The sequence below is a fragment of the Oryctolagus cuniculus genome, chromosome 2, assembly GCF_964237555.1.
Source record: "Oryctolagus cuniculus chromosome 2, mOryCun1.1, whole genome shotgun sequence".
NCBI lineage: Eukaryota > Metazoa > Chordata > Mammalia > Lagomorpha > Leporidae > Oryctolagus > Oryctolagus cuniculus.
This window is the reverse complement of record NC_091433.1, coordinates 197,341,492-197,369,104: the sequence shown is the minus strand read 5'-3', so window position 1 is coordinate 197,369,104 and position 27,613 is coordinate 197,341,492. Positions and strand designations below refer to the sequence as shown.

General features: G+C 44.7%; 1 long non-coding RNA gene across 1 annotated transcript in view; it reads left to right on the top strand.

Moving 5' to 3' along the window:
• Positions 1–27,613, top strand: part of LOC127487511 (uncharacterized) — a 117,011-nt gene that overhangs the window by 27,897 nt on the left and 61,501 nt on the right. Inside the window, exon 2 of the long non-coding RNA XR_007914375.2 lies at positions 21,012–21,113. This is a non-coding gene — a long non-coding RNA (uncharacterized lncRNA). The remainder of the gene's footprint in view (positions 1–21,011; positions 21,114–27,613) is intronic.

Here is a 27,613-nt window from a genome sequence, read left to right as displayed (position 1 = left end):
TCTGGGTATCTGTTGTTACATTTCCTTTTTCATCTGATTTCATTGATTTATGTCTTTTGCCTCTTTTTTTTTTTTTCTTGATTAGTTGGGCCATCAGTGTATCAGTTTTTTTTTTTTCCAATCAACCTTTTTTTTTTTTTTTTTTTTGCTGATCATTTGTATTGGTTTTTTGGTTTAAGTTTTAAGTATTTCTTCTCTAATTTTAATTATTTCTTTTCTCCTACTAATTTTTGTTTGGTTTGTTGCTGTTTTTCTAAGTCCTTGAGATGTTTTGATAGCTCTTTTATTTGGTGCCTTTCCAATTTCTTAATGTAGGCATCAATTGCTATAAAATTTCCTCTTAACACTGCTTTTGTTGTATCCCCTAAGTTTTGATATGTTGTATTGTCATCTTCCTTTGTTTTGAGAATTTTTATTATTTCTCTTTTGATTTCTTCTATAACCCATTGTTCATTCAGAAGTATGTTGTTCAGTCTCTTTGTGTTTACATATATTCTAGCGATTCTTGAGTGGCTGATTTCCAGCTTTGTTACATTGTATTTGGAGAAGATGCCTGGTATGATTTTGATTTTTTTGAATTTGATGAGACTTGCTTTATGGCTTAGCATGTGTTCTATCCTAGAGAAAGTTCCATGCATTGACGAGAAGATTGTACATTCTTCAAGTGTTTGGTGAAGGTTCTGTAGATATTTATTAGGTATTTTTGGTGTATATATTTTGTGTATATATATTTTGATTAACTCTGTTGTTTCCTTACTGATTTTCTGTCTGTTTTATCTGTCCATTGTTGAGAGTGGGGTATTGAAGCCACCCATTACTGTTGGATTGGAGTCTATTGGATTCCCTTTAGATCAATTAACGTTTCTTTTAAATAGCCAGACACCATGTATTTGGTTGCATATATGTATATTGTAGTCAAATCTTCCTGTTGAATTGATCCCTTAGTCATTACATCTGTGTTTTTTTAAATTTTTTTGCATGTTAAAGTCTATTTTGTCTGATATTAGGATGACTATACAAGCTCCTTTTTGGTTTCTGTTAGCATGGAATATCTTTTCCTTTCCTTTCACTCTAATACTGCTGCTTTCTTTGTTGCTGAGATTTGTTTCTTGTAGGCAGCAAATAGACGGGTCTCATTTTTGTAATGTATTCAGCAAGTCTTTATCTTTTAACTGGAGAGTTCAGGCCATTTATATTCAAGGTTACTATTGATAAGTATTGACTTGGGCTTGCCATTTTCCCATAAATATTCCTTTTGCTAGCTTTGGGTTTCCTTTGTATTTTTACTCACTTTTCTGCCTTCACATTCTTTCATAGTGATGATCTTGTTACTGTGTTTCTGTGTGTAGCACATCATTAAGTATCTTTTGTAAGGCTGGACAGGTGATGACAAATTGTTTCATTTTTTTTATATGGAAGTTCTTTATTTCACCTATATTCCTAAATAAGAGCTTTTCAGGGTACAGTATTTTCAGTTGACAGTTTTTTTCTCCTTTTTCATTTGTTTATTTTTTAAGGAATACAAAATTCATAAGTACAACTTTAGGAATATAGTGATTCCTCCCACCATATCAGCCCTTGCACCCAAACTCCCACCCCTCCTCTTCCTCCATTTCCCCTTACCTGTCCTGTGGGGAGCAACTCGGACTAGACTAAGTTACTGGAATTAAGACTTATTCTATGCATCTGCTCTCCCACAATATGGCGCTGGGAGAGGAGGAAACAGCTTCTACACAGCTGCCTCCAGTTCAACCAATAAACAGCAGGACCTGCTCCTGATTGGAGGAGAGCAGCGTACTTGGCATGTGGGTAGCAGAGTTGGGATTGGTGGAAGAGGACTATAAAGGAGGAGAGAGACAACATGCACCAGGAACATCTATCTGAAGGAACACCTGTGCAGCCCCCGAGAGAGCCGGCCGGCGGTGTGCCGCTCCCCTGCGGAAGTGGGGAATGTGGCAGGGGGAACCGCCCTTCCACGGAGGTGGAAGGGTCGGTAGCCAACCGGGAAGAACCAGCAGCAAACCCGGGAAGGGCCGAGCAGACGAAAGAACAGCGCAGGGTCCTGTGTCGTTCCTCCACGAAGAGGGGGAGCGACACTGTCCTATTCTCCATTAAGATTCGTTTTCTTTTTTTTTTTTTAACTTTTATTTAATGAATATAAATTTCCAAAGTACGACTTATGGATTACAATGGCTTCCCCCCCATACCGTCCCTCCCACCCACAACCCTCCCCTTTCCCACTCCCTCTCCCTTCCAATTACCTTTTTACACAGAACACCAACTCTATCCTTAGTAAAGTTTTCAAAAATTTGTGCATGCACACACACACACACACAAAACTGTTTGAAAACTAGTTTTGTAGGTAATTCTCAATACAACTCATTGAGAGCAGAGGTCCTGTATGGGGAGTTTTTGCACAATGACTATTGTTATTAACTTAACAATTAACATTATTATGTATTACATCAGTGGCCACCTGAGACTCTTGCCATGAGCTGCCAAGGCTATGGAAGCCTTTTTAATCCACAAACTCCATCAGTATTTAGACAAGGCCATAAGCAAAATTGAAATTCTTTCCTACCTTTAGAGAAAAGTACATCCTTCTTCCTAAAGTTGTACTTTAGGAATGGCCACTTCTTTCTGCTGGCATCTCACTCACAGAGATCTTTAATGTAGAACATTTTTTGCCACAGTGTCTTGGCTTTCCATGCCTGAAATGCTCTCACAGGCTTTTCAACCAGACCAGCAAGCCTTAAGGGCTGATTCTGAGGTCAGAGTGTTACTTAAAGCGATCGTCATTCTCAGTCTGCTGTGTGGACTGCTTCCCATGTTGGAACATTTTCTCCTTTTTAATTTTATCAATTTGTATTACCAGACACTTGATCCTATTTATATGATCCCTTTAACACTTAATCCTATCTATATGTTCACTTAAACACTTAATATGATCACTTTAACAGTTACGATGGCATTTTTATCTCCAATTTTAGTGGAATTTAGAGTCCCATGACAAGTTTTTAAACTGTACCCTTAGAAGTAAGTCCGTAGGAATGTATGCAAAAGCATACCACTATACAGTTACAAACTTCCTCCTCTCTCTCTTATTCTCATTCAATTTTTACTGAGATCTGTGTTCAGTCGACATTATTCATACAAAATTAACTATTAGGTAAAGAGTTCAACAAATAATATGAAAAAAAGACAAAAAAGCAAAGAAAATGAAACTGTTCCTTGGCAGTGAAGACAAGGTCAGCTCAAGTCATCCCTTTTCGAAGTGTCCATTTCACTTCTACATATTTCACTTTAGGTGCTCTATTCTCGCAGATCAGGGAGAACATTTGGTATTTGTACATTTGGGACTGGCTTATTTCATGAAGTATGATGTGCTCCAGTTTCATCCATTTTTCACCACTGTGTAGTATTTTATGGTGTACACATCCAATAATTTCTTTATCCAGTCTTCAGTTGAGGGACCTTTGTGTTGATTCCATATCTTAGCTATTGTGATTTGAGCTGTAATAAACATGGGAGTACAGAAAACTTTTTCATATGTTGATTTCATTTCCCTTGGGTAAATTCCCAGGATTGGGATGGCTGGGTCTTATGGTAGGTCTACATTCAGATTTCTGAGGAAACTCCATACTGCCTTCCACAGTGGTTTTGAAAGTTCATGTTCCAACGAATAGTGGATCAGGATACTTTTTCCCCACTTCCTTGTCAGCATTTGTTGATTTCTGTATGAAAGCCATTCTAATGGGGGGGGGGGGGTTAAATCTCACTGTGGTTTTGATTTGCAATTACCTTCAGCTAGTGATCCTGGGCTTTTTTCATGTGTCTGTTGGCCATTTGGATTTTTCTCTTTTAAAAAATGCCTATTTAATTATTTTCCCATTTTGTAAGTGGGTTGTTTGTTTTGTTGTTGTGGAGTTTGTTGATCTCTTTGTAGATTCTGGTTGTTAATCCTTTATCAGTTACATAGTTTGCAAATAATATCTCCCATTTTGTCAGTTGCCTCTTCAATTTCCTGACCTTTTTTTTTTTCTGATGTGCAGGAACTTCTCAGTTTGAGATAATCCCATTTTTTCATTTTGGCTCTGACTGCCTTTGCAGTCAGAGTCCAAGGACTCTTTGCCTGTGCCAATGTCTTGCAGGGTTTTTCCAATGTTTTCTAATAATTTGATGGTGTCAGGTCATAGATATATTTTTTTTTGTCAGGCAGAGTTAGACAGTGAGAGAGAGAGAGAGAGAGAGAGGTCTTCCTTCTGTTGGTTCACTCCCCAAATGGTTGCTATGGCTGGCATGCTCTGCCGATCCGAAGCCAGGAGCCAGGTGCTTCCTCCTGGTCTCCCATGTGGGTGCAGGGTCCAAGCACTAGGGCCATCCTCTACTGCCTTCCCGGGCCACAGCAAAGAGCTGGGCCAGAAAAGGAGCAGCTGGGGCAGAATCTGATGCCCCAACAGGGACTAGAACCTGGGGTTCTGGTGCTGCAGGCGGAGGATTAGCCTAGTGAGCAGCGGCGCTGGCCTAGGTCACAGATCTTTAATCCATGTTTAGTGTTTGTTTGTTTTAGGTTTAAGGTAGGGGTCTTGCTTCATATGTCCGCATGTGGAAATCCAGCTTTCCCAGCACCATTTGTTGAGACTATCCTTGCTCCAGGGATTTTTTTAGCTCCTTGGTCAAATATATATTGGTTGTAGATGCTTGGATTGACTTCTGGCATTTCTGTTCTGCTCCATTGGAATATCCATCTTTTTTTTTTTTTTTTTTTACATGTACTAGGCTGTTTTGATTATAATTGCCTGAAGTACATCTTGAAATATGGTATTGGTGCCTCTGGCTTTACTTTTATTGTAAATGATTGCTTTAGCTAGCTGGGGTCTCCTGTGCCTCCATATGAATCAGCACCATTTTTTTCTAGATCTGAGAAGAATGTCTTTGGTATTTTAATTGGTATCACATTGAACCTATAAATTGCTTTTGGAAATGGACATTTTGAGGATATTGATTCTTCCAATCCATGAACATGGAAGATTTTTCCATTTTTTATATCTTCTTCTAGTTCTTTCTTTAATGTTTTATAATTCACATCGTATAGATCTTTGACATCCTTGGTTAAATTTATTCCAAGTTATTTGATTTTTTTTTGATAGCTATTGTGAATGGGATTGATCTTAGAAGTTCTTTCTCAGCCGTGACATTGTGTATCCAAAGCTGTTGATTTTTGTGTATTGCCCTTATGTCTTGTTACTTTACCAAACTCTCCTATGAGTTCCAGTAGTCTCTTAGTGGAGTTTTTTGGATTCCCTATATATAGAATCATGTCATCTGCAAATATGGATTTTTTGACTTCCTCTTTCCAAAATTGTATCTCTTCGACTTCCTTTTCTTGCCTAATGACTCTGGGTATAACTTCCAGGCCTATATTGAATAGCAATGGTGAGAGTAGACATCTCCACGTAGCACCCTGAGTGTGGCATTTTGGTGGGAGGTGGGGAGGAAGGCAATGTGGACTCTTCTAACAAAATGGTTGTTCAGGTTCACGTCATTTCCCTTGACTGGACTGGACAAAGGAAGCCAGTGGAGATTGTGCAATTCTCCGTTAGTCAAAACTGCTGGTGACAGGCGCTGCAGTAGCCTCCTCTCAGCTTACTCTGGGGAGATTGAACTTCCCAGTGAGCAGCTGGCCATGTAGGTTTGGGAGGGGCTGGCACTGTGTAGGTGGTCACATGTCTGTCTTCCCCCCTGCCCCACAGAATCTCTGTTCTGTTCTGTCCATTCTCCACTAGAAATTTATGTCAATCGGTTTCCTTTGTTTATTTTTCTCGTGTTTTTCTCTGACTGAGGGCAGTGTGGCTTCTCAGTGTTCACCATCTTGGATCCCCTGTGTACCATTTCTAAACGTTCAGTACATGCACAGTAAGAACATCAGGGCAGTGTCGGCAGGTGAAACGGATCAACCTGTTGTCACTGCTAATCGCTCCTTGGCTGGAAGTGTGGTCTTCCAAGCTCTGTCATCACATGGCCTGAGATAAACATTGGTTGGACCATAGCACTAAAGGGCTTTTGATTCACTATTAACATTGAAATGCTTGGTTTTCCCCTCCACATCCACACAAACAGCAATTAAGGGAATGGAAAATGTTATTGAATTTTTCAGTTGCTAATTTAAGGAGCTGCCCAAGTAACTCCGAACCTCTGATGATTATGGAAGATGCCCAAATGGATCGCAATTCATAAGGACGTCAACCTAACATCTTTTTCTAAAGATTTGTTTATTTATTTTAAAGGCAGATATACAGAGGGCAGAGGCAGAGAGAGAGGGAGGGAGGGAGGATGGGAGGGAGGGAGAGAAGTCTTCCATCCACTGGTTCACTCCCTAGATGGCTGCAATGGCCAGAGCTGTATGGGTCCAGAGCCAGGAGCCTCCTCCAGGTCTCCCACATGAGTGCAGGGGCCCAAGGACTTGAGCCATCTTCTACTGCTTTCCCAAGCCATTGCAGAGACCTTAATTGGAAGTGGAGCAGCCAGGACTCACACCGGCACCCATATGGGATGCTGGATCTGCAGGTGGCAGCTTTACCAGCCATGCCACAATGCCAGACCTGATTCATTGAATTTTGAGTCCCACCTGAAGTTGCCTTGGCAGGGCCAGACCCGGTGATGTCATAGGTCTTATATATAGCCCATGGGCTGGGTGTTCCTCACCTCTGTATCACAGAACACAGGACAACTGGCAGCACGGCAGGAGTCAATCCTCACCAAGAAGACAAATTTTGGACTGTGTTCCCAGGATGGAAATGTGTATGCCAGGTGTCAGAAGGGGAGATGAAACTAACAAGGAGTCTATCCATGGACTTGTGGACATCTTCCTACCAGGGTCAGGCTGTTCCTAGCCAGCAGTGTGATGTTGGATGGGAAGAAGTACGGGGAGATGAGACCAGTAAGGCCATTTTATCTTCTTTAGGGCTTTGTTTGTTGGGCTTTGTTCTGTATAATGGGGGATCTAGAAGTTCTTAAGAAGTGACATGATAGCAGGTATCTTGAAAGACATTTTTGACATTGACTGGAGGATGAATTAAGAGACTGAACCTTGCAGGAAGTTGAAATGTGGAAAGGGGGCTGAGGCCATGAAGTGTGGTGTGTGTAGAACCCTGAATTACCCCAGGGCTCGTGGTGCTTGGGTGGATGAGGTGACACAGGCGTGACTGAGAGTGATGGGATTCCCTAGGTTGGGTGGTAGTGAATGTGACATTATTCAGAGAGAAAGGGGTGGTGAAAGGCAGCCTGAGTGTGAAGAAGGCATCTGGTTTTATGCTCGTTGACTTGAGGTGCCTGTGGGACATGCACAAAAGGGCCGCCTTAGCAGTTAGATGTATGTCGGGCAGAATCAGTGGTGTGCAGATAGGCTCAGGATCAGCAAGGTAGGATTGGTGGGAACATCGGCTTTCTCTTCCATGTCCAGCTTCACATGAATATGTGTCTTCCTGTCCAAGATCAAGCTTGCCTTCCCTGACCCCTGTCCTGGCCTCACATAGGCCAGCCCCTGCTCTGGTGGTCCCCACCTTGCCCTCCAGGATACCTCTCCTCCTCCTGTAGCTGTTCCAGGTCTGCAGGGTTCACTCACCCAGAACAACTTCCTGGGATGAAATCCACCCTACTGCGTCTCCAGTGTTTCTTATTGGTGATGCTAATTTGCCAGCCTTAGTTAGCACTAGTTGCTTCGACTCTTCAAAAGCAGAGTTATTTAGAAGCACACTTGAAGTCAAAGCCAGAGCTTGTTCCTTTGTGCATCCTGTTTCAGTTTGGATGCTGTGGGCTGGCCAGTCTTTCATGCCTATAGTCTGCTCGTCAGCAGAGTGGGAACAATAGTGTAATAGGAGCTAAGTGGGATGAGGTGCCCAACACTGGAGAGCCCTCATTTAATGGAAGCTAGAATTTGTGTTTCCCCAGCTTAGACATCAGCAGGTTAAAAAAGGACATACTAAAGCTGCCGAGGTATCTTCTGCATCGTTTGGTTTTGTTATATTGTGCATTTCCTGGTACCTCCTGGGGGCTGCAGTCTTCACTGGGGAGATCCAAGGTGACATCCACATCTTGTCAGGAGCTTTCTTCTCCAGAAGTGCTCGTCACTGTCAGGGATTTAGGACAGGTAGGCTGAAAATCGCAAGGATTCCCTTGTCCTCACCAAAGCTGAGGGGAGCAACTTCGCCGTCCTGGCTGTGTGTCTGAATTGCTTGTGTTCCTGGAGGAAGGAGCTGGGGCTGCTTGTGGTCTGTATGAGGGGCACAGCATGGTTCACCCTAGGTGACCTGTCCACCCCCACTCTTATTTCCAGTGGGGAGGAGGTACATGCAGACCTGAAAGCAAATGAACTTCCGTGGTTTCACTTAGGAGGGTCCTAGGAGGAGGTCGAGGAGACGCTGCCTCCTTAAACCCATTCAAGTCTCAGTTGCATGCAAATAATGTTTTGTGTTTTAGATTCACTCTGAGAGCTGCCAGTGGTCTGGAGGGATTCTGTCCTTCTTCAAGGCTGAGAGACCAGTGAGGCCAGACTCTGCAGGACAGTTACTCCAAGGAGGTGGTGGTGGTGCAGGGAGCCAGGGGGCTGGCATCTGCCCTGAGAGTTCTTTGCTGTACTCATGAGTATCACAGCTGTGAGACTGGCCAGGATCAGCTCATTATATTTAGGGGACTTTGTACTTTCTCCACGTACGTTTAAGTGATTCTACCTTCACAAAAGAGGAGCTCACTTAAGAGAGGTAGCAGCCCATGCTGGAAGAGAGCGGAAGAGAGGCTTCTTCTGACACCAGAATACTGTGTTATCCAGAACCAAACAGAAAAAATAATCAATGCAGTTTGTGCTTAGGTGTGCTGAGCTCTCCTGTTGTCATGGCTACATGTTAAGGCATCGATCTATCAGGGGAGGTAGCGAGCTTGGAAAGGCCTCGGTGGAGGTGAGGATGCTTTGTTCAATAGAAACGGACCTGGCCGACCGTAAGGTTGGAGTAATCCTCTGCATGCATCTAGGACAAGGCCTTTCCCAGATGGTCCAGGGGCAGCCTGGAGCTTGAGCCTGGGTTGTGTTGAATTGCAGGATTGGGGAAAGGCTTGGGAATGGCTCAGGAAGAGCCAGTGAGAAGAATATGTGCGCGTGTCACCTCCAGGCGTCGTAGAGGTCGGTGTCCTGGCCTCACAGAGGGGAAGCCATCGGCTCAACCCAGATCAGACAAGAGGAGAAGGTTTCCATGATTTTTTTTTCTGGGTGAGTTTGTAGATAAAATAATACGTTTTGGGACATATGCATACTAATTTATTTATTTATTTTTGACAGGCAGAGTTAGACAGTGAGAGAGAGACGGAGAGAAAGGTCTTCCTTCTGTTGGTTTACCCAAATGGCTGCTACAGCCAGCATGCTGTGTCCAGCATGCTGCGCCGATCCGAAGCCAGGAGCCAGGTGCTTTCTCCTGGTCTCCCATACGAGGTCAGGGCCCAAGCACTTGGGCCATCCTCCACTGACTTCCTGGGCCACAGCAGAGAGCTGGACTGGAAGAGGAGTAACGGGACAGAACCTGGTGCCCCGACTGGGACTAGAACCCGGGGTTATGGTGCTGCAGGCAGAGGATTAGCCTAGTGAGCTGTGGTGCCGGCCCCATACTAATTCATTTTTAATGTGTGTGTCCTCAATAGTGGTGCCTCCTGCAGAAAGATTTTCAGCTGAATTAACTTTGTTACACTGAAATTACCAAATGAACAGTGAGTCTGGATTTCTGGGTTTCATACACAGAAGCACTGGCTGTTTCTCACATATTATTTTGAGGTCTGGTTTTGGAATGGATTAGGACTGAAGTCATATGTGCAAACAGAAGGCAGGAAGGCAGATGAGTGTCCATGTGTTTGCGAGAAGCTGAGCTTGACTGATGGGAAACAGAAGGACTGGAGGGCGCTGTGGAGAGGCGGCCTGTGTTCTAGCCTCAGCTCAGGGTCCTGGTGGAATACCGTACGGATCACTGGACGTCGAGAACAGTCCATGCCTTGCAGAGGTGCAGCTGCCGGCTGGGATTTCAGTGAAGCCACTGATGTCTTTAAAGAAAAGAAAATAGAATTTTGAGAGCCTGGCAGAAAGGACGTATATTTTTCTTTCATTTCATTTAAATGGGAGGAAGACTTGATTTGAGTTTTCTAAAACGTCTTGCCTAACTTTTCTAAATACAGGTAAGTTGGCTAGTGTAAACTTCTATCTGTGCTTTGCTGGTTTCAGTTGGGTATAAGGAAAAGTCTTTGTTTTTAACAGGAAATGTTCACACAGATGCAGTTTTGAGATTTTGGGCTCTTCTGCATGCCTGCTCTGTGCATAGCACTCTGTGTCCAGCATTTCCCACATCACGAGGAAACTGATTTTTGTACCTCTTTTGCAGATGTGCTATCATGGACTGAGTGTTGAAGTCTCAGCCCCTCATGTGATGGTATTGGGAGGTCAGGGTCTTCGGATAGTGATCAGGTTTGGACCAGGGTGAGGACCTCATAATGAAGAGCTGGAGCTCTGGTGTGCTCTCTCTTCCCCTCTCTCTTTCTGTCTCTATTCTTTCTCCTGCTCCTTCTATTTCTTTCTCCCTCTGCCATGAGAGACACAGCAAGGAAGAGACTGCAGGCTGGCAAGTGGATCCTCCCCAGGAACTTGAGCCAAGCTGGCCAGCACCTTGACCTCACTCTTCTAGTCTGTGGGATTACTCAGGCTGTGAGTTGCCCAGGCAATGGGATTCTGTTAACACAGGCAGAGCTGATGAAGACACATGGGGGCTGAGGTTTAATGGGCTGGAACCTCTTTCCCAGCGTCAGTCAGTAGGACACACAGCAGGGATCTGAATCATGGTGTAAGCTCTAACTGTCAATGGGGGTTTGTCAGGTAGTCCTTGAGTGGAATGTAAATTAGGATGGTAAGGTATATGATTTGCTTCTTGAGGGATTGGCTAAGATACTGGGCTGTGAGAAAGGAGCTAAGAAGAGGAAAGGTGAATTTCCTTCCATGATATGAATATACCTACACAATTAGTCTCAACAATCAAGTAACTTAAATGAGGGAATTGTAATTTAAATCAACAATCAAGTCTCAAAAATCAAGAAACTTAAATGAAAGAATTGAAGGAGATTTGATAGAAGCTAACATTGTGGTCTTAGCTCAGAGCTTCCTGAAGTCAGAGGTGGCAAAAAGGGAAATTTAGTCATACAACTTTTATTTAAAAAAAAAAAACATTTATTTATTTATCTGAAAGGCAGAGTTAGAGACAGACACAGGGACAGAGACAGAGACCTTCCACCTGCTAGTTCACTTCCCAGATGGCCACAATGGCTGATGTTGGCCAGCCAGAAGCCAGGAGCTTTTCCAAGTGGTTCATTTGGGTGCAGGGGCTCAAGTCCTTAAACCATATTCCCACTACCTTCCCAGGCACATTAGTAAGGGGTTATACCAGAAGCAGAGCAGCCAGGACGCGAACCTGTTGCCCATAAGGGTTGCTGCATTGCAGGAAGCAGCTTATTCCACAGTGCTGCAACACCAGCCCCAAGTTGTTTAACTTTTATGAAAGGAAATGCTATTCTTTATGAAAATGAATATTTTCATTGTAGTTATTTTTTCCAGTTTTACAGCGTATAACAAGTAGTAATTGTATATATCTAAGGTATACACTGCGTCATTTTGATAGACCTATACATTGTGAAATGCTTACCACATTCAAGCTATTTAACACATCTGTCACCCCACATAGTAACCTTTTGTTTGGTACTTAATTGTGAACTAAGTATGTTAAAACAAGCTCCTGTTTAGGACGTTGAATAGAGTAACGGTTCCATTGCCAATCTAGAAGTGGCTGTTTCTAATGTAACATGGATGAAAGCTGAGAGTGATGCTGAGGTTTAGGCAGAAAAAATAGCAGGAGGGGCAGGGTGGTGTGGTAGACACATAGCGAGTGGTCTGGCTATAGCCTGAAGCAGGCGTAACTTCTGTTCTGCATGGGAGCGGAAGTCTGACTTCAGCACGGGCTGTGGTATGGGGGAAGTGGAGGATGATTTGGGCAAGGCAGACGTGGGCCAGACGGTGGAATGGACCATTGCAGGCCTTGACTGCTGTGGCTGGTGTTTGTGTGCCGGGGTCTCTGCCAGGTCTCCTCCCTCCCAGCTGTTCTTTCTCACCCATTTGGCCATTCTGGCCTTCTTGCCACCCCTTCAACAATGAGGCCACATCTTGAGATGGTCATTGAACGTGCTATCTGTCTGCCTAGAGCATTTTTCCTCCTACATTTCTTTTCCTTCAAACGTTCACTCCAATGTCTGTTTCTCAGAGGCGCCTCCTGAACCCTCCTATATAAGCTTACCCCCCCACCACTCTATCCTCCAAAAATCTTCATCAGGCTTCAGTTTCCTCCATAGCAAGGTTCAACATCTCATTGACCCATCAGCCTGTGTGTTTTCCTTTCCCCTAGGTAGGACATAAACTGTGTGAAATCAGGGATCTCGTCTCATTTGCCCACTGTTGTATCTTCAGGGCTTGAACTGTGTCTGACATATGATTGATGTTCAATAAATATTTTTTGAATGAATAAATGAGTGTCAGACCCTTCTGTGTTTCTTGTTTTAGGAGTACCTCTTTATGTAGCATGCAGTTGGGTTATGACTTATTATTCAATCTTAGATGTCTTTTCACTTAAAATTAAGTTTAACAATTATATATTACGATGAAAGCTACATCTAACCTTAGTTCCACCATGATATTTTATTCCATAGCATAATGTCCAAGAGCAACAGACCGTGGGTCAGCATCCTGGCTCTTTCACCTTAGGCAAATGATTTCAGCCTGCTATGCCTGTAGTTTTGTTTGTCAGATAGGAATATCCAAAACCCCAGCCTTAGAGGAATTAGCTAATACCTGAATCCCAGGACCACTGCCTGGTGCACAGCCAATGTGAGATGCTGTGAGCAGCCCTTCCTGGCTTCAGTGCCTTCTCTCAGTATTTGTTCAGGTTTATTTTCAGGTCATCCACAATGGAGTGTAATCTCTTTTTTTCTTTCCTTTGGCTGCAATTACAAATGATTTGATATCCCTGTTTCCAGTTTTACACTTGAAGAATGGTGCAGACAGACAAAAGTGGACCCAACCATCTATACCTAGAAAACAGCAGATCAGAAAGCAGGTCTAGTCTTTTGGTTTGCAGTCCAATGGTAGTTGCCATCTTCCTGCTGGTTAGAAGTTATCAATGCACTTAGAAGAATGGTTTTTAACAATAGAAGTGCAAACTACCACAGCTTTTGTGGATTCACTTCAAATTATCACTTTATATTTCTTTGTTTTGGGCCCTGTAAAGAGTCAGACTTTCTGAATAGTCCTCAGTTCATATTAAAATTTTTTAAACACATTTGCATTCTTAAAAATTTGAACACATCTTTTTCAATTGAATGTGAAACATTGTTTATGTTTCATATGGATTAAGAATATTTTGGGGGGCAGCATTGTGGTGTAATGGGTAAAGCTGCCATCTGCAATGCCAGCAACCCGTGTGGGTATGGGTTTGAGTCCTGGCTGTTCCACTTCTGATCCAGCTCCCTGCTAATGGCATGGGATCCAGGGATGGTTCAGGTCCTTGGGCCCCTGTACCAACATGGGAGATCCAGAAGAGCTCCTGGCTTTTGGCTTTGGTCCATTCTATCTCCAACCATTGCAGCCATTTGGTGAGTAAACCAGTGATGGGAGCGCATGCTCTCTCTCTCTCTCTCCCCCTGTCAACTCTGCCTTCAAATAAATGAATAAATCTTTAACAGAAAGAATATTTTTGAAAAAATTAGAGAGGAGAATGGTCAAAGGATTTGTTTTATTTTTATTTTTCTTAGAAGAGGGATACCTGATGCTGAACTCACTAGAGCCAAGTGGTTGTCAAAATGCTGTGGTTTCAAAGTCTTGGGAATGGCACTTTCTGAAAAGTCTCAGAAGTGTCTTTCCTCACTGTTACTAACACAAATAATTCTTAGCTAAAGCATCTGAAACACTATTATGAGTAATTCTTTTGAGTCCGTTACAATATTTGAAGTCACAGAAGAGGCAGTTTTAATTTGCCTTAATGCATCCAGGGCTGATACCCATCATTTTCTTATTTAAGGTTAAACAAATGTCTAGTAATTAATGTATGCAGATTTTTCTCACTCCCACTCTTCCATGCTCCCACTCTTCCTCCCACCTTTTCCCCTCCTTCTCTCTTATTTTCTTTCATTTTTACAATGATCTACTTTCAGTTCATACTCATAATCCTATGCTAAGTAAAGAGTTTAACAAATAGTAAGAAGATAAAAACCACTCTTTCTTAACAGTAAAGACAAGGGCTATAACAATCATCGATCTCAAAATGTTGATTTCAGTCCCATATATTACATTTTTGGCACTCTAATAGTTACCACAGATTAGGAAAAATAAGATACCCATCATTTTACAAGAAGGTTCTGTTACAGCAAACACGACCCCCAGCTGCTGAGCTTCTGGCTGTTGACTCCTGGGAGCTTGGGGGCCATAGAGGAAGTGTTGGTCTAATAAATTAGAATAAAACTGCCAAACAGACCCATTTGGTCCTTGCAGTCCTATACCTCCACTTAGCTCTGTTTTGCTCTAGTTCTGTGGGTGCTTAAGACATGAGATTCATTAAGATGTTTGCTGTTACCAAGGAATTCTGGTTTTGGCAGCATCTCAGGCTACTCACTTTAGACCCTTCTTCCTGGGTAACTTTCTGGGGTGGCGTTGGAGGTGAACACTTCAAAATCCAAAAAGTCAAAGTCAGTAGCAGGCTTCATGATCACTTAGAAATGGGTGTCAGGAGAAATTCTGTTTTTGTGTGATTTTGCCTGCTCATTGGCCTCCAATGCTTTCACTTGATTCTTATCACATCAACAAAGTCTAGATTATTTTACATTGACGGCAAAGATCCACATCCTTGCAGTTCTAAGAAGTCACCCCCCCTATCAGTTGTGCAATGAATACTGTTAGTTTCCTATCAACCCAGTGAATGGATACGTAGGAGTGAATGAAAGGCTGCAGGACAGCAAGGTGCAGTCATCAACCCAGGGAAGCTGCCCCTGTGGCTGCATCACCTGTGTCATCTGAGAGCTGATGGCAGCTGGGATCCTGACAGCTACAGATCTGCTTAGAAGAGGGCATCTTGGGGATTACTGCGGCGAGCCCTGCACAAAAAAGAGGCAATACTTTAGGACATATTCCCTTTTAGAGAAATCTAAACAGAGTCTGGAATATTAACGCAGCTGTTACTACCAAAGAACTGGACAAAACACAGACAGCTATTCTTTGTTTTTATTCATGAGTACCAATAAAAATCACTCTTTGAAACCAGGTGACTAACACAGACTGGCTCCTAAAGGCAGAATATTTTCTCCAGTGGCTCCAACAGTCTCCTTCCTGGCAGTAAATATTTTATATTTGGATCCCGTTTTTTAAAAATGCTGCCCCAACATTTATGGAAGCTGTAAGCTTCTTTAGAATTCAGATGGTGAGCAAACAAATAAATGCTCACATCAGAATATCTCACTGTTCATGGTGTGAGCAGAGTGGGTGCCTGTTTCCACTGCTGACAGTCGCAGAATACACAAGGAGAGAGCTGCAACCTGTGGGCAAACCCTGGGAGAGGACCACATACAATATATTGCTGTTACCTGAAGAGACCCATTTCCTTTGTTTTGTTTTCTGCTCTCTATGCATTTTACTGTTTCTATCTTTCAAGATTCCTGGGGCTGGCGGGATGTATCTGTATGGAGGTGGGGGTTTACGCTACTTGTCATCACAGTGAAATACTGGAGGGCTGTTCATTCTCCCTGGGAAGGCTGTGGTTTTTCTTACCTTTTATTCTTACCTTTTACGGCTTTGCAGTTCTTAAGGATTTTGCTATGATCTCACTTGAATTTCATTATGTCATGAGAGAGCAGGAGGAGAGAAATTATCACTGGTTTTGTGCCCATGGGACTGAGGCACCAAAAGTGTATGGAGACCTACCCAAGATAATGCATGATCTTCAACAGTGGATCAGGATCCAAGACCCAAGAGTCCTGCTCTCCAGGCCATTGTTTTTACTGCTGTATCACAGTGTTTCCCAAAGGAATGGAGTTGTCAACTTTGCTTTGCTTTCTATTGATTGTCAGGTTTTTGTTTTGCTGTCCTGCAGGCAGCTTTAGTGCTAAGCAGTCTGCGAGGCTGGTGTGAGTTGATGTTGGATAGAGCAGGTTGAAACCCAGCTCTGCAGGACTCCTTTTCGGGGGTAATTCCATCATTTCCTTAATACTCATGTCATTGTCTTGAGTTCTTGTACCTACTTTGCAGGTTGTGGTGGTGCCTTGGGCCTGTTCTTGGGGTATCATGAGTGTTAAGGCATCGAAAATGGGATTGGGCCTTCCTGGAAGTATCGGCATGTTTCTGGCCCAGGCACCACCAGGCAGCTGTGTGAATGATCAGCCCCTGTGGAGGGGAGTCCTGCAGGCACCTGTGGGAAGACACAAGCAAGGAGAGGACAGCAGCAGCTGTGGAGGGTATAGCCTGCAGACTTGGGTTTGCATGGTGGAAGGAGAGTGAGATGATGACTCTGTTAGGAAGTGTAGACAAGCAAGGCCTGTGTCACTTGGTCTTGGTTGCTGGTGGCAGAGGACAGAACGGGCCAAGTTGGAGGGGCCTTGGCCAATTTTGGGCAGAGCCTTTTGCTGTTTCAGTGTGATGAGGGTGAAACCGCACTTCACCCCCAGACCCTGCAGCTTTGGGGGCATTGGGAAGGATCCATGGTAGGGAAACATGGATCTCACAGAAGTCCCAGAGCAGAGCTGTGGTAGGGAGGTTACAATTGGCTTGTGAGAACCCCAAGAAGCCAAGAAGGCTGTTTGCCTTCAGACACTGAGGAACTCAAATATGTGGCAAGAATTTTGGGAAGGTTAAGGATTGTTCAGAAGACTTGGGTTTTGCAGGCTGGGGCATGAGCCATGGAAAAGTGAGTGACTCGTACTAGTGTGACCCTGCCAGTGCCTGCTGCCATGTGAGGATGGAGGGGATTTCAGTTTCCTGGACCCTTATCATGGAATTTTGGAGTGTGTACTCGTGGGAGGGGTGGCGACTGGGTAGCTAATTAGTGAACCCTGTGCAATGAGTGCTGCTGTCGCAAAGTGTGATGAGAACCTGGGAGAAAGGGTGTCTGGTTTTGGGGAGCTCAGGCAGCTACAGAGTTATGGAGGACATCCCTGGTCCCCATGAACAGATACGCTGGCAGGGCATTCAGTCGAGTGAGCATAGAGCTAGGCGGTGGTGGTGTAGAGAAGCCCCAGCTTTCAGCCAACAGGGCACCCTGCTCGGGCTCCCACAGAGTCAACGTGGCCAAGTAGAGGAGACTGCCACGTGGAGCATCTGGGCTGGGGACCCACGTGGAAAGTGGCAAGAGTTCGTTTTGCCGGGGCTGGCAATGTGGCATAGTGGGTAAAGCCGCAGCCTGCAGCATCCCATATGGGTGCCGGTTCAAGTCCTGGCTGCTCCACTTCTGATCCAGTTCTCTGCTGTGGCCTGGGAAAGCAGTGGAAAATGGCCCAAGTCCTTGGGCTCCTGCACCCACATGGGAGACCTGGGGGGAGCTCCTGGTTCCTGGCTTTGGATTAGCTCAGCTCTGGCCATTGTGGCCATTAGGGGAGTGAACCAGCAGATGGAAGCCCTCTCTCTCTCTCCGCCTCTCTGTAAGTCTGCCTTTCAAATAAATCTTTTTTTTTTTTTTAAAGGCGTGCAACTTTACCCCAAAACCTCTGAAACCCTGCCACCTCTATAGCCCTGGGCTGTCCTGTCATCTTAGAGTCAGGGGCTGTTTTGGCCCAACGTGTCTGCTATGAGGTTGATTCAGGTTTCTCCAATCTTTGTGCACCCACCCGAGTGCTAATTTCTCTGAAGAGCATATTTTTGGGAAACTCTGTTGTCTGCTTCTCAGGTGGAAGGTAGAGAGCTGGGCTCCTCTGGGTTAGGAGTTACAGTTGAACAAGCCCAGAGAAAACAATTAGTGTGTTGTTATTTACCTCCAGCGGAAATCTGTGACTCCCAGAGGCCAGCTTCTCGTCTCTCCATTCTGCACGTTGCCCTAATTAAACCTTTCCCCAGAACTTTTGTAGTCTTCAGCGAAATCAGGATGAATGACTAGAAATGAAGATTCTAATTAGCACTTCCTGCATATTAAAGAAATCACTCTTCCCCTTACTTAAAGAAATGTTACTAAGAAGTAAATGATCTTTGGAATGTATCTTGGTGATAATTCTTTGCAAGAGTGTTGCTGCACAGAACAGCTGTGTCCAGAGGCGAGCCTGTTCCTTAACAGTCTGGGTGATGGAGTGGGTGCTCAGAGTGGCAGCCGTAATTACTGAAAAAGGTGGAAAAGCCAGCAATAAACATTTTTTATAGGAAGCTATGCATGGATGCAGTTGTTGAATTGTTTTAAATAACTCTAGCACCTAATAAAAATAGGATCTGAAGGGGAGCTGGGGTTTCATTTCCAGATCTGGTAACATCTGCATCTGCTGAATGATTTATATCTGTGACAGTAACGGAGCATTACAGGAGAAACACACTGTTTGACCTCAGGCGAGCTGGCGTGAGACACGAGCTCTTTCCAGGTTGAAATTTCCCTCTTAAATTTTTCATGAAATTCTCCCAGCAGGGTCATGGTTGGGTTCTGAAAAGATTTTCAACATCACAATTGCTGCAGCTCAGCCATCAGAAACCCATTTATTTCATTAGCACTCCCTCCCCTCATTTTCATGCTGCACGAGATAGAAGGGGTCCAAGGCCCATCAATTGTAGGGTTATCATTTTTCACCAAAGCAACATTGTATTAAACACTTAATTATTCATCACTGATGCTTGTCATGGTGAAATATTGGCCTCACTAATTCTGAAAGCAGCAGGCCCGGCTTCTCTTCCTTGAAGGTTAACGACCTCGCTGGTCTCATTAGATTCCCTAGACGTAGCATGCCTCATGTGCCGTGCCGTTGTGTGGATTCCCCAGCCCTCCATGCTTTAGCAAGTTAAGTCCTCCCAGTACGTGCCATTAGTGAGGATGGGAGGCCAGGGTCAAGGCCACAGTGGGGAGAGCAGAAATGTGGGAAGGCCCAGTTCTGTGAAATGCCCTCATCTGCAGAGTGTCGTCAGGATGCACTTCTGAGGGACACACCTCTCTTGACTTCATAAATTGTGTGCTTTTATACAAAACTTGCTGGATCTTTGGGTTTATTTATTTTTAGTATTACATGACAACGCCTTTATTGATTTTAAGTGATGACTTCTTGTGTTGTATTTTCAAGGTTGCTCTAAAAATTTTAATATTCATCCTTAATTTCTTATAGTCTACTTAGCATCTATACTGTAACACTTACTGCAAAGTTTAAGGATCTTAAACAATATAATTTTATTCATGTCCTAGCTTCTCTGTCCTACAATGTGTGCATATTTTACACAGTCTAGGTGATAAAACCCACATTGTAAAGTTTTATTTCTGCTTTAAGCTGCCAAAAGTAAGTAAGAAGAGAGTCTTTAAAAGTAATTTTAAAAGTTCATGGAAAAGGTGTATCAGGAAAAAATTTACATGGATTTCAAAAATTTTTTGCACCAAAATAAGCTTATCTGTTGATTCCATTTTTCCACAAATGCTCTGAAGCATCCTCATCTCTACCCGTTAATGTTTGTCACATGTTTCCCACATTTGGGATTCTTCATTCCTTCTTGCCATTTTCCTATCATTTTTCTTTATCCTGAAGAAATTACTTTTTCATTTGTTTAATTGCAGATATGCTGGTGACAAATTCTGTCAGCTTTCCTTTACTGAAAGAGAGCTCTGTTTCACTCTAAGTTTTGAGGAGTGCCCTCATTTCCTCCTGTCCTCCTTTAATAGTTGCATTCTAGTCTCGCTTGGCCGTTGCTGTTTCCATGAGAAGTCAGCTCTGGTTCAGATCACTGCTTCCCAGGGGATGCCACGTCTTTCTCCTCTTGCTGCTTTCATCTGTTTCCTCTTTCTCCTTGGATTTCTGCAGTGTTTGATGAGCCAGGTGTGGTTTTCTGTCGTGTTTGCCTTGGCTGGACTTTGCTGAGCTTCCTGGATATGTTAGTTGAGGTTTTGCAGGAAATTTGGGGAAATGTAAGCTGCTATTTTCCTTGTATTTCTTCTGTCCTGTTTTCTCTTTCCTGTCCCTTGGGATCCAGTTCACGGATGTTAGCATGGTGTCATGCTGGTCTCTGAGGCCGTGGCTCTGGCCTTAAGCTCAGTGGGGTGGACTCTGCTCTGGTGTCACTTCTGTTCTGAGATGGTCCAAGGGCCTGGTGAACCTGTGGCTCATCTCCTGCCTCTCCAGGATTGGGATGCCACCCTTCCTGTTATCCAAAGACTCAATGCTACTGCCTACGTTTTATGCTGTTCTAGATTTCTGCATTACATCATGCCTACAAACAAATCCCATTGTGAATTTCTTAGAAATGATTAGTCTAGATTTGTTTGAAATTGTGCTAGGTTTTAAGCAGTACAAATATCTCTAGGCAGGAAATTGCTATAATTCAAGTCGTTATATTTGAAGGTGTCGGGTTCCAGTTGCTCCTAAATTGGCCACAGTCATTGTTTTTAGTTATCCTGTTACAGTGGGCACTTAGAAAATGATGCCTTTTTCTAGTCCCTAGAAGCTGCAACAGTGCTGAGAATCTTGTAAATGCTTAGTAAGTCTTTTGTCTTAGTGATGGAATATTTTGTAATAGTGGGATACAACCATAAACATAAATACCACACAATCTCCCCATGTGTGGAAACTGTGTGTGTGGGAATGTCCTGTGGATCTCACACCACACGCCTTCCAGCTGGGTTTTTGGTAATTATTTTTTATTAACATGTAATTCTTGAACATTTTTATATTGACAGATATATTCTTGTCTCAGGATACTTTAAATTCATTTTCTTTCTGTGACCTCTTTGCTGTAGAAACTGTTGTGTGTCTGCTTTGGTGTGATGAACACCCTACTGCTTCATGAAGTTTGAGCGGCACTAATAGCTCAAGCCCAGAGCCCCCAGAACATCCAACAGGTAAAGCTCTGCCGACGACTCGGGACCAGAGGCAGGGCTAAGGAGACGGTCAGTGTAATTGATGATGGAGTTTTTCTGTGGTGTTTGTGTACACTTCTGTGCCATGACTTGGACCAGCATCCTCTCATGGTACCATATTTGAACCATTTTCAGAACCTTCCTGCTCTAGTCTCAACCCATGTGGCTAGACTCAGTCTGTAGTTGACATCCCTTCTCCCCAACTACCTGAGATCTGCCCTCTGATTTCTGGACATGGAAAGGGAATTAAGGCTTCCCCTAAATGACAGACGTTGTACCTGTGTTTGATGAGGGAGCATATGTCCTTTCACTGAGGTCTGTTAACAGTTTTGACTCTCTAAATACATTTAAAATCCTGGAATCTTCATTAGTGATCTTTGGGGATGTGAACATGTTATATAATGGAAGGTATTATTATCATGGGATGTCGTGAAATCATAACTGGGAACAGGACTGCCTTAAGAGGAGGTCTGAGAGTGTAGATGTCTGAGTTCTGGTTAGTTTCATATTAGTATTTTGTAAATTATGCAAAATCTCCTTTATTATTTGGAGGCTTGATAATTATGTGGTTTTCACAATTTAAGGCAACCTTTGGAGCATTTAAAGTAAAATAAAATAAGCAAATATTTCTGTTACAGTGTTATGTTACTAGGATTACATTAAGTTTTTATAAATATTTGTAAGTAAAAGAGTCCCAAAATGGAGACAAATAGTTTCTTATTTAAAACCCAGTTCTTTTTCATGATGCCTATTATGAATGTATTATGATCTTGGCTCTCTTAGCATCCTCATGATCACAGGATGACTTCATGATGTTGTCACACACACAGTGTAGTGACAGCCCTGGGCCTCATGTCATCCCATGTGCCCTGGGTGGAACTTTCTGTGGAGGTCAGTCCTTCGCCAGGGTAGACTTCCACGATTAACCATGACTAAGACTGGACTTGGGGTTGCTGCTGTAAGGATTTTTTCTCCTTCTGTTGTGAAGTACTACATCATATTGCAGTGGGATATGAATTAGCCTTGTAATTCTTGAAATCACACATGCCAATTTCCTCTTTTTCTTGGGACAGGAATATTAAGTGAGAAGCGTTGCTACCCATTAATGAATGGCAAAACAACTATTCCTTGAATTCAACAATTCCACAAATAAATAGAATAATAAATTAACAGCAAGAGGAAAGGAAAGGTATAATCATTGCTCCAAGCTGTGTAATTAATTAGCCACACTTAGTGATGACACATTCCTGTATTATCCTCAGTGTTTGCAACTTCTTGAGTCTATTTAGTGCCTTGTCTCAGGGAAGAAAAGAAAGGCAAGAGCAGAGATTTCTGACTTAAAAATCACCTTTATAAGTTTATTCCATTTCTTGATTAGAATAGCAAGCTGGGGGCATGTGATTGGCACAGCAGTTCAGATACAACACGAGACACCCACATCTCCTATCAGTGCCTGGGTTTGAGTCCAATTCCAGCTTCCTGCTGATGATATCACTAGGAAGCAGCAGATGATGGCTCAAGTACTGGGGTTCCTGCCACCCTTGTGGAGTATCTGGGTTGAGTCCAGGCTCCCAGCCCAGGCCTGACCCAGACCTGACTATTACGGGCATTTGGGGAGTGGGCTAGTGTATGTCAGACCTCCTCAGCCCATGCTGCCCCATTCTTCAAAGAAATAGTAAAAAGATGTTTAAAACTCACCATCTTAGAAAAAAGAAACAGAAAGTTGAACAAATGTTCATTATCTGCTACAAACATAAATTCCAAACAGTATGTAGGAGAAAGGCAACTGAAACTTCTAGCCCCTTGCCTTGAGGAGTTGCAGCCAGGCTAGCGAAAGGAGAGCTGTGTGTGAGACAAGTATCAGAACAGCAAGGTGGCAGTGGTGGGTGCTTGTGAATGGGGCTGACAAGCAGCTTGGGCATGGGGGCTGCTTCTGGGGACGCTGAGGTGGGTGGGGAGCTTTGTAGATGGAGGGAGTGGAACTTGAGTGTGATGTCAGTAGGAATTGGGGGAAATCAAAGTCCTTGTAGACGTTCTAGGGCGAGTTTCCAGGGACTGCTGTACCAGAACCACAAACCAGGTGGTCCAGCACTCAGAAACGTGTGGACTCACAGTTCTGGATGCTGCAAGTCAGAAGTGACAATGGCGGCAGGGCCACGCTCGCTCTCAGCTCCTGGTGTGATCAATCTGTGACCTCCCTTACTTGTAGATAGCTCGTTCCTGTCTCTACCTCCATTGTCATTTGGGCTTCTCCTGTGCACCGGTGTCTTCACCTGGCTGCTTCCTTCTTAGAAGGGCATCAGTCACACAGGTTAGGACCCACCCTACTCAGATATGACCTCATATTAGAGTTACTAGGAGTGTCTGCAACTCCCGATTTCCAAGCAAGCCTGTATTCCAAAGTACTGGAGGTGAAGGCTTTGGTGTACCTTTGTTGTAGACACAACTCACCCAGCACACAGGAGAAACCTGAGAGGGCTGGGTGCAAACGGGGTGGAGTGTTTGCATGATGTCTGCTGGTGTGGAAGGACTGATCTAACCCAGGGCTGATGTGAGCTTAGGGAAGGCCTCAGATACTGGGCTGTGGGTTTCAGCCTTGCTGTTGACCCTTGTACCAAACCGACAGAATCATATGGGAAGCTTTAAAATATATCTGCTCCTTGTTCCATTCACACGTTCTGGAGTAGTGGCTTGTAGGGATGTGTGTTTTGGAAGTGACCAGCATGATTGTGTCTGTCCCACGTGTGGGACAATAGGCAACAGACCCATGGAAACCATGGCAGCCCACTCTGGACAAGCTGACCATTCTTTACCTTTCTTCCAATTTTACAAGAGCCTGCTTCAATCCAAAACACTTCTTTCCATAGTAGAAGGACATCTGAGGATTCAGCAGTCAATTCAGAAAGGGATCTGGCTTGGCCACTGTGTGGGTTCTTGGCCAGGTGTCTACAGGAACTGGCTCACCTACAAGAAAAAGAGGAAGGGCAGAGGAAACCAACCACAAGGTCCAATTCCCTGTCCCCTTGGGCCTGCCTTTAGTCAGAATCGTGGGGGACATTTTTCTGGCAGGAGTAGGGCTCACTCTCATAGGGACCTCTCAGTTATACCCCTGCTGCCCCCAACCTGCTCCCCCCACCCCCCAACACACAGAGTGTGGGCCCTGCTGCCTGGCCCTGCAAGATGTAAAGATGTAGCCCTGGATGCAGGAGATGGGAATGCACCTTGGGGAAACATTGGTGCCGGGCACATTTTATGGATCAGTGGCTACTTTATTTCAATCTCCACTGCCCCAGCTTTCTAATGAGCTGTGAGTGTTGGCTCCTGTGAAAATGGTTCCAGGGTTAGAGTGGCAGGCCTGACGACAGGCAGCCGTGTGCTCCAGCCTGCTGCACCTCTCTGCCATCTGCTCATCAAAGGGTGGATTCACACAGGACCAACCCAGGGGTGCTTATTAGCATTTCAGATATGTTCCCTACTGGGTATGTGTGACAGCCCTGCAATGCAGTATGGTGGTAGGGTGCAGGTTTAGGCAGGTCTCGTAGGGATGAATGTCTCGACGTGGATTCTCATGCCTGTCTGTTGTTGTCTGACTGACCCTAGTTTCCACGATGGTGTCTGTTTTGTGTATGCCAGCCAAGGGGTGATTGAATCAGGAGCAGGACCCAGCTCACTGTGACAGTGTTCCCCTGGCCATGGGATTTCATTTAGGAATGAGCACACACTTTCTAGTCCTGGCTATATCATCCATGAGGAAGGAAGTTGGCCTAGAGTTTCTGGGGAGCGTCTTGCTCTCTTCCAAAGGGAAAGCTGTGACGTATTCCTGCAGTAGTGCTGTTGATGTGGCACCACCAAGACCTTCTGCAGCCTCAGAAAGGAACTGACGTACAGAGGGCCACAGAGCGAGATGTCTGCAGGGAAAAGGAGCCACAGCCACCCACCAGTCATGACCGTTGCTGGGCTTCCTCTCCCCAGGTGCCTGAGATAGTTTTCTGAAATCCTCCTCATGGATGCAGAGTTCCAGGCATCCTTAACCCCTCTGAATTCCAGGGTCCTGAGTTGGTGAGCTGCCCACTTCTATGCCTGGGACACAGCTGATGTTATAGGTGGCCGGAGTGTCTGCGCCTGAATCAGTTCTCTAAAATTTAACTTCTGTATAGCTTCTTTTAAACATACTTATTTATTCAAAAGTCGGAACTACATTGAGAGAGGGAGAGACAGAGAGAGATCTTCCATCCACTGGTTCACTCCACACATGGCTGCAATGGCCAGGGTTGAGCCAGACCAAAGCCAGGAGCCAGGAGCTTCATCTGAGTCTCCCATGTGGGTACAGGGACTCAAGCAATTGGGCCATCTTTTATTGCTTTCCCAGGTGCATTAACAAGGAGCTGGATTGGAAATAGAGCAGCCAGAACTGGAACTGGTGCCTATATGGGATGTCAACACTACAGAATGCAGTTTAACCTCTTTGCCACAGTACCAGCCCCTCCATTTAGCTTTGAAATATTCATTAGTTGTGCAAAAGTATACACTATGAATACCCTGTTCATTGCAAAGGGCACAGGCAAGATGGGGGCACTGTTGCCAATGGCACTAGATCTCACTTGTGAAATAGCAGAGTCTGGCGAAACATCTGCTTGGTACTGTAGCTTGTGGCAGACATTTGAAGAAGTGCAGAGTCACAAAGCTATTTGCACCATTTATCCCAACTAGGATGGTGATGTGCTTGATCACATCCATAGAGATGGAGCCACTACAGAGAAGGAGAGTTGTCCAGTCACTGGTGCCTACCTGAGTCTGTAGTGCAATCAGCCATTCCAACTAGCTGGTTCCTGGGAGTGTTATTGGTTAGAACAGGTGGCCAAGGAATGAGGAGAGCTCTAAGACCTCAGCCAGCTGAGCCTGCCCGTGCTGCCTGGAGGTGTGGGTGGGGGTTGATCTCCATCAAGGTTATCTCCTGTTGCCCAGAGAGTCCTGTCACCAAAGGTCCTGCTGGTGCTCACACTGGGTCAGTATGTTCCAGGAAAGACCCGGAAGGGCCCTCTAAGTTGCCTTTTCTTCCAAAATGTTTTCATCACTCCTTTTGGCCAGCCAGCAGGTGCTTTGGGAAGCGAATTTGCTTAGTCTCAGTAAGGCATCTGAGACTGACCCTTAGTGGACATTCCTAGAGGAGGCCCTTCTTTTTGAACAGGACACAGAACTCGGATTCTCTAGGACTCAGTTTGCAATACTGAGCCTGCATCGCCCCTGGGGAAGATTCCTCCACACATGACCTACTCATTGCACAAACTTCCATCCCCTGAGCTGTGCCGATCTGAAGCCAGGAGCCAGGAGTGTCCTCCAGGTCTCCCATGCGGCTGCAGGGGACCAAGGACCTGGGTCATCTTCTACTGCTTTCCCAGGCCATAGCAGAGAGCTGAATAAGAACTAGAGCAGCTGGGACTTGAACCGGTGACCATATGGGATGCTGGCATGCAGGGGGCGGCTTTACCTGCTATGCCACAGTGCTGGCCCGGATGCTGTGGGCTCTTGATCCTGCAGCCCCTCAGATGGTGGAGGGTGCTCGAGGTGCCATTGTCTTTAGGTGACACCTGGGTATGCATGAAGGGAGCAGAGCATCTGTGTATCTGCTGACCTCCCTTCCACTACAGGGCCTCAGACATGTCCCTTTCTTGTGCCTTCAGTTCCTTTTCTGGAGGACTTGATCTGTCTTCGATATGTGGCCTCGACTTTGTGTGTCGGGGGACAGGTGGGCATGTAGGGAATCAAGTGGTGTTTGCAGGGCATTCCCATTCAGCCTGTTCCTCTGTGCACAGGCGCTCGGAAATTCACAGCCACTGCACCACAGTCCTCACCCTAACGAGCAGAACAGATGCAGGAGCAAACAGGGACGGGAAATTCAGGTTCTGCCCCAGGTACAAAACAGGGAAGGGGAGTGGGCAAAGGACCCAGTCCTGTGTTGTGCCAGGCCCTGCTCTTCCTAGGACCCAGAGTGGCTGCTCTCTGGGAAGGTGTGGGGCTGGCCCACGGCATCGGAAACAGCTCTGTACTCCCAACAGCACCCAACCAAATCAGCTTGATTTACAGTCTGTCCCTGGTTTCCACATTTTGTGGTAAATTGGATATCAAATGTACACATTATTGAATTTCATGTTCTGAATGTTTAATTCTTCTCCAAGTGTCATATAATTAGCCATTTGTTACATAAATTGTTTTCATTACCTACATAAATTGTTTTCATTAGTGGCTCTAAATGGGTGAGTGGCATTAATATGTAATAAATACAAATCATGTTGTAGCGGGAGGAGTTGGTGAGACGAGAGGAGGCCGGCAGCCTGGAGCTGGTTCTTTTTATTATTATTTTTTTTTTTTTGATAGGCAGAGTGGACAGTGAGAGAGAGAGAGACAGAGAGAAAGGTCTTCCTTTGCAGTTGGTTCACCCTCCAATGGCCACCGTGGCTGGCGCGCTGCGGCCGGCGCACCGC